This window comes from Lycorma delicatula, chromosome 4 (assembly GCF_047948215.1).
Source record: "Lycorma delicatula isolate Av1 chromosome 4, ASM4794821v1, whole genome shotgun sequence".
Classification (NCBI taxonomy): domain Eukaryota; kingdom Metazoa; phylum Arthropoda; class Insecta; order Hemiptera; family Fulgoridae; genus Lycorma; species Lycorma delicatula.
The window spans coordinates 122,985,118-122,999,430 of record NC_134458.1 but is presented as its reverse complement, the minus strand read 5'-3'; positions in this window follow the sequence as shown (position 1 = coordinate 122,999,430).

Sequence of the window (14,313 nt, the reverse complement as noted above, 5' to 3'; positions counted from 1 at the left end):
TTGCAAATTCCATACGTAAAAAAAAGCTGGCAAAGTAGTGCATTCCAATTAAGCTGACTAAAAAGTAGTATTTTCAAATTGTAAAATAAAAATATTCTACAAATTTGTAAAAAAAAAAAAAAATACTAAAATAAAAAATTAAAACAAATTTCTAAAAAAATTATCATAAAAAATTCTACGAAAATTGTAAAATAAAAATCCTTATAAAGTCATTATATGATCTTGGACAATTTTTCAGTATTTAAAGAGACTGACGCTAACATTCACTAAAAAACAACGCTAATATTCGTAAAAATTAGTTTTATGAACGTTGAGATAGAAAGAACTAAAAAGCATTTTCCCGAATCTTTTAAAATTTGGGAGCCGAAGTATCAAGAAGGCTTTTTTTATTGTTTTTAATGATTATCAAGATAAGATTTAAGCATAAAAATTCCCAAAATAAAAGCTTTTTAATTTTAGGGGCTTCCTTAATCTGTTGGGACATTTTAGGGAAAGTTCATTTATAAAGAAGTGATCTCTAGCAAAAAAAAAAAAAAGTTTTTTCTCAAAATATTCAAATATGGATTAATTTGTTTCAGTAAAATTTCTCTAAATCTAACAACCCATTCAACAAAGGCTAAAATAAGAAGCAAAACAAATTTCCAAAAAAGGTTTTCTGCATTTAGGTTATCATTTAAAAAAAACATTGTAGACATTTTTTAAATACATATATATGAAGTATAAACCTTAAAAGAATTTTTGAAAAATATTTAAACCGAAGGGTGATAAAGGGAAAGAACAAAAAACATATTAATGGGTGGGGTTGATTTTTAGAATAAAAGTTTTTTTTTTGATTATTAATAGATGAATTGTAACAAATTTTGTTTAACAATGTTTTCTCTAAAACTCCTCTGAAGAAAATAGACCTTTTTTGCGATATACCCCACTTTCTTAACAAATTAAAAAAAAATCAATATGATCTATCAATATCTTACATATAGAAATATATGAGTCTAATTTGAAGAAAATCGAGTCGGTCAATAGAGATTTAAAACAAAACGCAGTACGACACACATATCTACAAATGTACGTACATACATACATGTAATTTTTTTTGGTCTAAATGAACTAACTGGACTCTAAAACGTAAAGATTTAAAAAATATTCCAATTCCCCATTTTTGATATGATCACCATACTTTCTTAATATAACTATTCCAGCTAGCTAGCTAGCTGGTAGGTTTTGTTTAAATTAATTATTAGTCAAATACTAATAATTATCAAGGAACATGTTTTGTTTTGGTATATGTTTCTTTTTTTTAAGGTTGATTAAAATATTATATCTGAAACAAAGGTTTTTTCCAATTAGCATATTACCAAATTAATAAGCTTACGAAAAAAAACATTGGGAAAATTAAAAAAAAACTTATAAATTAACTAACTGAAAATTTAACTTGTTTAGGTTATAATATGGAACAAGAAAGTCGATAAAGCTCATGCCTCCTCTAATTACAGTAGGTTGTTCTGTTTACGTATATAATTCAAAGAGAAAACCATTACGCTGCGGTTTCCAAACGAATACAAAACGCTTCACACACAACAATCTCGTATAACAAACAACATTATAGATACATTATACATCACTTATTTAGAGACGGTTCTAGTGGAATGTAAAATAGGTTAAATATATTAACGATCGACAAATCATCGTTCGTTATAAATTGAAATAGGGTCAAAAGCATTTCAATTCAGTTATTAAGCGTTTGGATGGTGTAGGTATACGTGAAGGAGGGGTAAGCCGGCTCATACGTTCATATCGTATATCGAATGGTCTTTATAATAACGTAATAGGCGGGAGAATTAATAACCCGTATGACCAAAACCATTGTGTGCGATATTCAACTTGTTTTATACTTTGCCTGCCGTTACTGTAATAGCACGGCTCGTAGGGTGTAAGATAAAACTGTATCGAACGAACACCGGTTGCTTAAAAAGCTATCAGTAAATCTATAACAACGTATTATATCCATTACATTGTTTTACATTATAATTTCTATCCTTTTGTTACTTCCCTTTAGCATTCACTTTACACACCACACACATACTATTTTAAACCATTTTTTATCGACTCATTTAGTAATTGAAGTTCTGGATTATGGATTATGTCTCGTAATTAACTTTAAGCCCGATTACAATATATTAGTTATCTTGTTCAGCATCCGGAAAATCAGTTTTAAATTAATTAAATGTAATTTTAATTTGATCTAAATTTAAACTCTGGACTTAATATGTTGTGAGAAATGCCGATTCTTACATTCTCTAAAGCAGTAATATGTTACCGCCCTGTAGGAAGGAAAAATATGGGAAGACCACGAAACCGTTGTAATGCTTTTTGGAGGTCAGATAAGGTGAATGGAGTGGTGTATTTTTCATACGCGCTTGTAAAGTGAGCGAGTTGAAACTTGATCCTTGTGTGTAGGGTCTATAGTTAGTTGAACTAATGTAGTCCGATGTACTCTGAAAATCTGCGCATTTGGACTGCACTATAGTGAGGGCGACGGAAACGAAACGTCGTTCTTCTTGCGCAAAACTTCGAAAGAATCTTTTTGTGTGTTTTGGACTAAAGGGTTCTTGAAACGTCGACATCTGTAAAAACCCCAATACCCAAAATTTTTGCCGAAAACTTTCCTAAGTAATTTCTCGTTATGCTGTTACAGCAGTACAATAGACCTGTAACCGGGAAAGAAAAAATTAATTAATAGATAAAAATCCATCTTAAGTATATTCAAACAATAGTTTTTTTAATATATTTTACTAAGTTATGGAAGACTGAAACAGAACTGAAGAAAAAAAACAGATAAAAAAATAGATAATTCAAATAAATCAAAACTTCAAGAGAAAAGAACATGTATTAATATCGTTAAAAACACATTTTTTTTTTCTATTAAGGGACCGTAATACATAACTCTTCAAAAACAACATGATTCTTTCTTGACGATTTTCAGATTCATTAAAAATAAACTTACCCATCCACTTGTTATTTTTTAGCTAATTATTTTTTTATATGAAACTTATCTTTTAGATTATAAACAACCCAAATATTAACACTGATCTACAAGCCCAATCACAGTTCGGCATCTGATCTAATCCCCATTTCCATGTCTTACATCATCAATTTTTGAAACAATACCGTTGATTAAACTCTAAAATAAAAGATCACTGATAAAACTGCAATTTAAATCGGAATGTTATAAGTGATCTTCAAATTAAATAGAAATGGTTTCCAGTATCTTAAATTTATTGTATTCAACCCCCTCATACAAATTATTCTTTAGTATTAATGATAACAATTGTTTAATTAATTTGTTTACAAATTATTAAACAAATTAATTAATTAAATTATAATTTAAGAATCGAATTTACAAATCATTAATTATTTTAATAATAACAAAAAAAATAATAATTATTATTATTTTTATTATAACATCTGTAGTTAAAGTAGGTTAGATTTACTACTGGAAATAAATTTAAAAATATCGCAACCTACTTTAGATTCAAGTACAGTATATTTATTTTCATTTCGTTTCGTGTCATACATTTCCTAAAATTAATAATGTAAAAAGATAAAAGAAAAAAATAAAAAAAAAAAATGGAGATTATATATAAGAAATTCTATTTTATTCTGATAGACAGTTAAATAATAAATAATAAATATTAAATAATAATAGGAGTATAGATCTATACTCCTAATTTACCAAGAAGTATATATACTTCTTGGTAAATTGGTCAGGAAAGAAAGTAGAAACAATGGATACGTATAAAATTCAAATTGAAGTTCATATTATAGCGTGACAACTTAACATCATGTAAAAGATGGATATAAATAAATAAACAGTAAGTAATTTGTTCGATTTAAAATATAATATTCTAGAACTCGTTTAATATAAAAAGAAAGCTTGGTTAGAGAAGGTTAACATTAAGGCGGGAGGAAACAACACAAGAGGAAAATGAATAAACCTTAATGATACCGATGTATAAATTCACATTGTAAAATAAAAACTCCCATTCGGCACGCCGGAAGGCGGAGGTAGATTTCACCGGTGCTACGTAGGAGATAAAAAATGTTTCCACCTTCAAGGTAAGAAAAACTTAAAATTAACTCAATACGACAATGGTTGCATGTGAAAAAGTTTCACATGTTTAGCATACGACAGGCCCCATCTTCTTACAATTCCAGCAACAATTTGGTCATTCCTTGCGGTAAGGGTTGGTCATATCAAAAATTGTTTCAGACAAAAGTTTTAGGTAATGTTTAGAGGACTAACGACCACTTCAAACCGATTCGATACTTGTCTATTAAGGGAGGTATGATTTTCTTTGTCTGCGAAACCCCATTTATCAAAAAACTTTACTTAAATAAGTTTTAGACCCTTATCTAAAGAATAGTAGGAACTTTAGACAAATTCGATATTTTACTTAATAAGAAAGTTATAGCGATATTTTGTTTTTTCGAAAAAGCCCCCCCCCCCAGGGTCCGATTTGGCTCGTTAACGAACTCGACCGAGATTTTGGGTCGTTATATCTTATGTATCAATTTTAAAGTGATTAGCGAAAAATTACGGCAGTTATAGTGTCCACAGGAAAGTGAGATATATATTTGTATAAAAAAAATATATACTTAGTAATAAATATTTATGTAGAATATAAAAACGACTCTAACTGTTTTGAGAATAAGAAAAAATTCTTGCTAAATTCAGCGCAAAAAGACCGACTTTTCGTTATATAATTTTGTTTCATTTTGAAAAAGTATCAACTCATTCTAATGCAGAAGTTTACAAAAAAATAAACCTCTTTGATTCATAAAAAATAGTTTCACCGTCAGAAAAGCACGACAATAAGTAATATTAAAAAAAAGGTTTACTCATTCATCACTGTGAATGGCTGCATATGCACGTATGAAAAATACACCACTACACAGTCAACATAACCTCAAATTTTTTTCAATCTTAAATTGAGCATAAGTCAGGAAAACTCAATCAATTTTCATACCCACAACTTCATAAACACTAATTTGTATATTTAATGTTAATTAGACGAGGTTAGTGACCGAAAGTTACGTTTGATTAGGTTATGTTGATAACGTACGTACGATTTTTCATTTCGAAGAAACATGACATAATATAACCAAACATACCCTACGCTCGCTAATCTCAACGAATTAACAGTAATGTTTCAATTATTTAAATAATAAATTCAGTAATTACTGCTTATAATCAAGTTATTCTAATACGTAAAATATGTTAATACGGAGAATATGTAAAATGACCGGTATGTTTAATAAATCACTATATATTTATTAAATTCGCCAACATTGGAGGCGATTAATTAAATTAACCCTAACACACACATTTTAAGTAAAATTTTAAGTAAATGGTATTATCGTACTACTCACATCGGAAAAGGTAAAGAAATCTCATTTCATCCCCACCCTCACCATGCAACCAAAAGTAACCGTACTTTATTTTAAAAGTCGGTAAAAAAAACAATAATTAACGTATAACGTAATGAGTTAAAAAAGCGATTTTAAATAGTTCATTCAACTACACATTAACAGAACATAACTTTCACTAAAAACTGGCTGTATATGTAATTAATCGTTAGGATATCTTTACCACTCTAATGTGGCGGTAACAGCCAATGCTTTATTGTTCTCAAAAAAAAATATGGACGGATTATTCCAGAGTATGGTATTTTACATCATATCGTTACTTCAGTATTGAAAATGTTTCTTGATGAATTTTGCTAGGATTGTTTGTCACTCCATACTAGAAATTTAATTTATTCATATATCCATATAAGGTAAACATTATCATACGTATATGAATATTATCCTCTACTTTTTTTTTGTTTTTAGGGCTGCCTGGGACATGAAACGTCGAAAAATGCAAAAAACGCATACCCCATTTTTTGATTGATTGCAACGTAGCTCTAGAGCTATATGCCAAGAAAGTAAAAACAATATAAACTAAATAAATCTATGTCCGTCAGTAAAAATAAACATCCCATTTAATTAGAAAGAGCCTAAGATTCTTTCTAATTAAAGGAATCCAGGGTTATATGATTAGTAGGGGGGGGGGGGATAAAATATCTCCCGAAACGCGTTCCATTCCGTTCCAAGAACATACGCACAAACAGATGTACCGTATATACATTACTTTGCACCCAGATTTTTGGATGACTTTTAAAACTTTGAGAAATCTAACATACAATTTGGGAGGATAGAATTAGAGAATTTTTCTCTTTTACTATAAAAACAATATATATATATATATATATATATATATATATAATAATAAAATTAAAAAAATAATATTTTATAAATTATTATATAATTTTATAATATATATTATTTTTCGAAATTTTTATAGTAAAAAATATTTCAAAATTTAAAAAAAATTTGCTTTATACTTTTCAGCATACTTTAATCAAATTATTATCATACGTTGCATGAGTTTAATTAGTAGATTAATTTGGACTTCAAAAGATAACATCACATATTGAAATTTCTAATATATTTATAAAATATCAAACAAATTTTCAATCAAACATCACTCACTATTCAAAGTAACGAAATAGTGACATTTTTATTTCATTTAACTATCACAATTTTCGACAAACGTTTTTATAAAAGATTTCTCATTCGATCCATTTCTGATAATGCATCATTATTGCAAGGTTTACTTCCTGTAAGTCCATCGAGAGATCTAACTCGGGTAAGGATGACACACGCTTGACCTTTAGCAAAGAGATTTGGACCCAGATAAACAACTGCGTAATTTACAGTGCTGCCTTGCATTTTATGGACGGTTGATGCCCAACGGCAGCATTCGGCGTTCAGCAGTTCCGAAGCTGTACAAGGCAGGAAATTGAATGGTTTTTGGCTGTATTACATGAGAGCCGTCTCTGCCAAAGTCTATTCTTACTGATGATGTGTCGTTCTCGTACAGTTGTCGTCTACGGAAATGTGGCCAGATGATTTCAGTCACGAATCCTATTGCTCCATTGACAAGACCTCTGGATACATCGATGGTTGATCGCAGCATGACTTTTGCTCCAACGAATATTTCAAATTCTTTTGGCAAACCTCCAGTGTTGTTAATGTCATGTTGTCAAATTAGAACCAAAAAACTCCCGTACCAAGTCTTTGTCATTTTTTTTAATGTCAAACGACTATCGGATTTGTCATCTGCGACCCCAAAAATCCCGCATAGCCGTTTGCAAATTTTGCAATTTTTTACACCGGCACCTTTAATTTACCCTCGTACGAAGGGATGTTTGCAAAAGTAACAGTGAAATATTACATTATCATCCGACCTTAGTAACTGTGCAAAATTTCATCAATCGGCAATGTCAGGAAGTATGTTAAATTAAGGATGCAAGATTTGAGGAAAACATGAAAAAAAAACATTGTGAGTTAAGGAAAAGAGAAAAAGAGAATTTTTCTCTCTAAAGAGAGAAAAATTCTCTCCTCTTCCCAGATTGTATGTTAAGTTTATATATATATATATATATATATGGGGAGAGAGAGAGAGAGATAAAAGCGAAAGTTTAGAAATCTTTTTCACGTTATTTCTATAAAAAAAGAGATTTTATAACATGATTACATTAAAAACATTTTTTATAAAAGGAATAAACATTGAAAATATATAAATAGAAACTATTTACATGTAATTATATATTATACTATTATATTACATTATATATATATATACATTTAGGTGTTTGACCTTGTATGTTTAATAAAGATGGCACATTTTATAGTAATATGAGAAGTATTTTATAAATAGTTTCTCTACTACTGGTACCAGCATCATATAGAACGAATAACATTAAATCTCCGTCTGCTAAGCTATTTGCAAATTAACGGTCGAACTGTCCTAGAATATTAGAACTAAACAGAACGAATAGAACGAAGAAACAAGTATAAACGAAGAAAGGAGAAAAGCATTTTACGGTACTGAACTACTAAGGAAAAGAAGAGTTTAAAGGGATGGGAAAGAGGAATAAAAGGAGAAGATGGAGTTGAAGAATGTGTGGGACTGAAAGAGCAGGGGAATACGGTAACCTAGCAACAACGCTTACTGGCTGCTGATTTTTCTTAACTTTTCTCAGTCGGGTTAGGGTAGGACGTACCGTATAGCTGAGCTAGCTTGGAAATTTTCAGGATCCTTTGTTAAAGTTATGACCCTTTTAATCTTTAATTCCTTAAAATTATCATGTAGTTAAATAAAATTAAATATTATCTTATCTTCTTAAATTGAAAAATGTTGTTTTTGACAAAGTATTCACTCTGTTTTTTTTTTTACCGATTTCACAACTTCAAATCACCATAATAATAACTAATTGTAATAAAACAAATATTAATTCCATTATTTACATTCCAAATTAATATATGTTTAAAATAAAACTACAAATTAATTACCGTAATTTTTTAAAAGGACTAATTTTTTAATAGTTTGTTATTTACAAGATTAAACTTATTTGTTACACTTAGTAGATAATCGAGTGACAAAAGATTACTAATAATATTATTATAATTATACGTTTCCAACAAAAGAAAGACTTACAGGACAACTTAAATACGAAGAAATATTTTTCCATTGTAATAATACTTAAAAAAAATTGTATTATCTTTTTCCGATTTTAAAAATAGATCGATTTTAAAAATAAATAAATGGGAAACTTATTGGAGAACAATCAGCGTTTAATTACAAAGTGTAACGTAAGAGGTTTTTCTATAAATATGAGGTAAATCAAGAGTTTACTGTTACGTGATTTTCGTTAAATTTTGCCATTACCGTCAGCACTGGATCAAGAATGGATTTTTACCGACTTTTCAAAGCAAGTACGGCATTACTTTTTGTTGAATTTAGAGAGGGGGGAGTAAAGAAATTTTCTTTGCGTTTTCAAGTATGAGGAGTATGAAAATCCATTCATTTAAATTGGATTTTCCTTATATATATATATATATATATATATATATATATAGGGCTATGTATAAAAAGACGTGGCTCAAAAATTTCCAAAACTACTAGATTCTTTTTATTGAAATTTAGATAAGCTGTAGTAGTGTATCTGAAGTTGTGCATGTGAACATTTTATGAAGATTGGTAGTGTCTGTGTTGTTCTTGAGCAGTGTTCAATTTATGGTCGAAAATATTTGAGCGGGACAAGTTAGAAGCGTGGTTTGTTACGATGCTGCAAGTTGGGATGTTGAAATGCTTCCTTATTTGCTGTATCTATTATTAGCAATATTAAACCGAATTAAAAAAAAAAAAAAACTGTATTGCAATTCTGCGCAAGAAGACCGAATTTTCGATTCCGACACCCTAACTATTTCGCAGTCAGAAACGCACTGATTTTCACAGTACAACACACTGCGTACGTTCTATAAACGAGTGGACTCCTAAACACAAGAATCAAATTTCACCCTCATTATTGACTCACTGCATACGCGCGTATGAAAAATACACCACTACACAGTCAATTTCCATCTCAAATTGAAGTTATGTTTTCTCTGTCGACCTTAAATGAAAAACAAGTCAACCAATCTTCATCAAATTTTCTCGTGCCACGCATAACTTCAGATAACTACTACAGCATATCTAAAGTTCAGCAAAATTGATCTGATAGCTTTGGAGATTTTCGAGCCACAAATTTTTTACCCAGGTCTATATACACAGTGTATTCAACTTAAAAGAGACCCCTTCACTCAGTAGTTTATATTCTAATGCACATACATTTGTTAAAATGTAAATATTGGTTGGTGTGAAGTGGGTCAAATAATGTGGAAGATGTTGGTACAACTTGAGCGGAGTGGGGAGGACTGTTTACTATTTGCACATTTGAGTACTGCCAGTCTGTCGAGCATCGGCTTTTGAACGAGGTTGCGATATCGTGTGTTATTGTTTATTAAAACGAGGTTAAATGTTGAAGAACGTGCATTCGTGTTGGAAACTTATTTAGACAAAATCTCATGTTGTCTGACGGCGAAAGTTCAGGGAGAAATTTGAAAAGGAAGCGACGAGTGAAAAGTATTATTCAGAAGTTAGTTAAAAAATTTCGTGAAACAGGTTCGGTGTTAGATCAGAAACGTGCTCGACACAGGTCAGTTTTTTCGACGCAGGTCGTATAGGTCATTAAATAGCCAATTACAAGATCTCATAAATCTTTACGGGGACAGCCGGGAAAAAAATTCACTAGATTTAGACCACAATGCAGTGAGGAGAATATTGAAATGTTATCCTGATCGAATACAGGTTTTCCGCGCGCTAACTGATGCTAATTGTGCTAAAACGATTCGCTACTGTCAATGGTTCAAGAACTCCATTAAAGGCAGCATTCGCAGTTTAGATCAAGTGTTTTCACATATGAAGTGTGGTCTCACCTTGATGGGTATGTTAATAGTCAGAACTACCGAACCTTTTTTTTTGACTCTGCTCCCCTGGGCCGGTCCGACTGGTTGGTATTACGCCACCCAGGGGAGTGCCTGTTATACTCTAATGGGCCTCCCCACCTACCGGCTGTATGTCCGGCAAGGCAGGTCGGCCCACCGGTCAGGTCTTTTGAGTCTCATTTGCACTTCTGTATCACTACGCCATACCTTGGAAAGTCGTGACTCATCGATGGGTCTTTTACACTTGTGTAGACCTATTCTCCCCCGGAGTCCCCATTGGATCCTTGGAACTGACACATCTAGGCATGCCAGCCCTCACCACTGGGGCTATCCACCCTACCCTAATCTATTCACTCAGAAGCCCAGTTTCCTCTCGTCTTCGTTTCTTACTGTTAAGATATTCCTGATAGTTCCTTCAAATCTTTTCCAATTGTCCTCACTATGTAGCATGTTACTAGTAATCTCCTCAGGTCTCATCGTTGATAAATTTGTCTCCCGTCTATTTTGTATCCATCTGATGCATTCCTTGAAGGTGTGGTCTGCATCGTCCTCAATGCCGCAGTACATACAGGCCGGCGTTTGTCTTCTCCCAACTCTGTGAAGGTAATAACTAAAATTACCGTGGCCCGTAAAGTACTGCGACAAAAAGAAGTCCACCTCCCCGTGTTTGCTATTGATCCAACTCTCAAGGGATTAGCTGTTTTGTCCTGCTAGCAGGTCCTACCTCTTTCCACCTTTCTTTCCATCTAGTTATCAGCCTATGCTTAGCCTCCTGAGTTTCCAGTCCTTGCGATATCTCTACCCTGTAATGGGCCATTAAGTCGATTGGAGGTACTGCTTCCAAAACGCAAAGTGCCTCATAGGAGACTGTTCTGTAAGCGGAAACCACTCCCAGCAACAGCCTCCTATGCATTCTCACAAGTCTATTTTTGTTTTTCTTGATTCGTAATGAAGTCCATCATACAGGCACTGCATACAATAAAGATGATACAACTGCCGATGCTGTCACCTTTCTTTTGGACGCTCTAGGAGCCGTCTTTGTTGACGTGATCATATTTAATCCTTTTATCATGTTGTCCGCTTTATTGCATATACTATTAATATGTTCAGAAAAGGCACAATTTCTCTGAAAGAGAATTCCCAGATATTTCAGGCAGCTTGTCTCCATTATTTCCTGTCCATTCACAACAATGTTCAGACGTTCTATAACTCTTCTACCAGTAAACGTGATGAACTTACATTTATTAATTGATAACATAAGTCCCTTTTCTTGCAACCATTCATGTATCTTTGCAAGCGCCATACTGGCCTTCTCCTGCACCTCCAATCTCGCCTTGCCCTGTACAAGGACTGCCAAATCATCCGCATAGGCTATTGTTTCCACACCAGGCGGATAGTCCAATTGTAGAACATCATCAAAGGTGAGGACCCACAAAAGAGGACCCAAAATCGAACCTTATGGAACTCCACCGTATATATTGAATATCAATTCTCCTTCTTGTGAATTCACTGTACAAGTCCTTTCTGAAAGGTATTTCGCCAACTGTCTCCTCAAGTACGGGCTGATGTTTTTTACTGTAATGCCCTATGAATCTGACTCCACTTTACTGTGCCGAAAGCATTTCTAACATCTAAGGAGACAAGAAGCGGAATTCTTCTAGTTCTCCATGTACCACTTTTTACCTCAAGGGCCCAATTTATTACCTTGTTGGCAGCTAATACGGTGGAGCGTCCCCTCCAACACCCAAATTGATTTGGGCTAATCCCTTCACCTTCTTCAACTTCTGTAGTAATTCTGGCGGCCAACATTTTTTCAACCGCCTATCCCAGATTGTTCAATAGACTAAGTGGTCTATACTTTACTTGACCTTGTTCATCATTACTTTTTGGGAGGAAGACCACTCTTCCTCCTTCCGGAAGAACTACCGAACCTGGGATACTGAAAACCCACTAAGTTTCTTTGAATCTCCTCTACACTCACAAAAAATAGGAGTATGGTGTGCAGTTTCTAGGCGACGAATAATAGGATCCTTGTTTTTTAAAATAAAATTGTGGATGCTGCTGTCTTCCAAGAAATTATCCAAAGTTCATAGACTTACTGCGAGAGGGTGAGCATGACTGCTGGTTGCAACAGAACAGTGCCATTTGCCATACAACTCGCTCTACTAAATCCCGAAGGATTTTTCGGGGGAAAAATCATTTCTAAACGATTGCGGCCACCAAGATCCAGTGACCCGACTAGTCTAGACTTCTTTCTATGGGATTACTTAAAAGAAATTGTTCGTAGGAGCAATCCACAAACCCTACAGGAACTGAAGATAAACATTACCAATGCCGTCCAGAAAATAAATAGGGTACAGCTAATTAGAGTACCCATTAATATGGTCAAACGTGTTGATAAGTGCATAGAAGTGGATGGACATAATTTTCAAGATCTTCTCTAAGTTACATAATAACTTAGAGAAGATCTTGAAAATTTACATTTCAAGATTTGCCAATAAACCATTACTTATAGACTAAACTAAGTGATAAGTCTTTTAAGGTGAACACTTAAAAGATATATTTATAAATTCCCTTTTATATAAAAGGATGTATAAAAGGAAATTACATTTTAAGTGAATGATATTTTCGTACTCCTCATACTTCAAAATGTAAAAGAAATTCAATTTCATCCCGCAACCGCACCGTGCGACCGAAAAATAATACTGTACTTTTCTTCGAAAAGCCTGTAAAAATATTAAAACTAAATTAAATTAACGAAAAGTTGGTCTTCTTACGCAGATCTGTGCAAGATTCTTTAATTTTTAACAGAATATTCATATGATGATTATTTATGTAATATATACAAATTTGAGGGTGTATACACAACAGTAACTTTAGAACGGCTAGTTCAATTTTCATGAAGCAGATTGTAAAAATTATGATTTTCTTTTTAGGATTCAGTTAAGGTTTTTTAATAGGTTTTATTTTATTTTACATTTTTTAGATTTATTTTTGTTTAAAATTTTGATAGACCTACAAAGCCTCCGCTCTTATTAAAAAATACCCGTACACAAAATTTGCATGTAAAAAAGATTGAAAATAAATTCAATAAAATTTTTCTTCATTTGACTGTGAACGTAAAAAATTTCTTTAGCATGCGACAAAATGTATGTAATCTATAATCTTTCCAACCTTTAAAACCCTTGAATTTTCTAAAAAAAAAAATACTTCCAATATTAAAATGAAATCAGGATATAAAATCTTTTCTTCTTCTTCTTGAATTGGCCACCTTAGGACCACAACAAATATCTTAATCATTTTTTATCTTTTAACTTCCTTTCTTCCCAATAATCTGTCATTCTTTCTTCATGTTTTCGCTTTCTCTCTTCACTCCATCTGTAGTATATTTATTTTTCGGGTTTTCCTGGAAACCCTTGTTTTTTTAATATTTCTAACTTTATTACTATTTAAAATTATTTCTTTCGTGATATTTAGTTCTCTCATATCCTTTAAAGCTTCATTAAACCACGTGTTTTTAGTTTTTTTATAACAGACAAAATAAAAATTCTGTTTAATCAGTATTTTTTCCTCCATTGTGAATAGATGTAAAAAAAAAATCAGTCTTATTTTCTTTATAACATCTGAAAGTCTGTCATTAAATTTATAAATCTCATCATTTTTTCGAATCCTCCACTTATTCCCTTCAATTTTAACTGGCGCTAAGATTTTACTCACTTTCTTCTCTAGCTCTTCAATTTCGCCTATCTTATTCATACATAATCAGAGGCATACAAACATTGAGGTTTAATAACTATAATGTAATGTCTAATTTTTTTTCTGAAAATTGATTTTTTATTGTATAAGTGCTTTGTTATGTGTTAGATCCATTTTACTAGC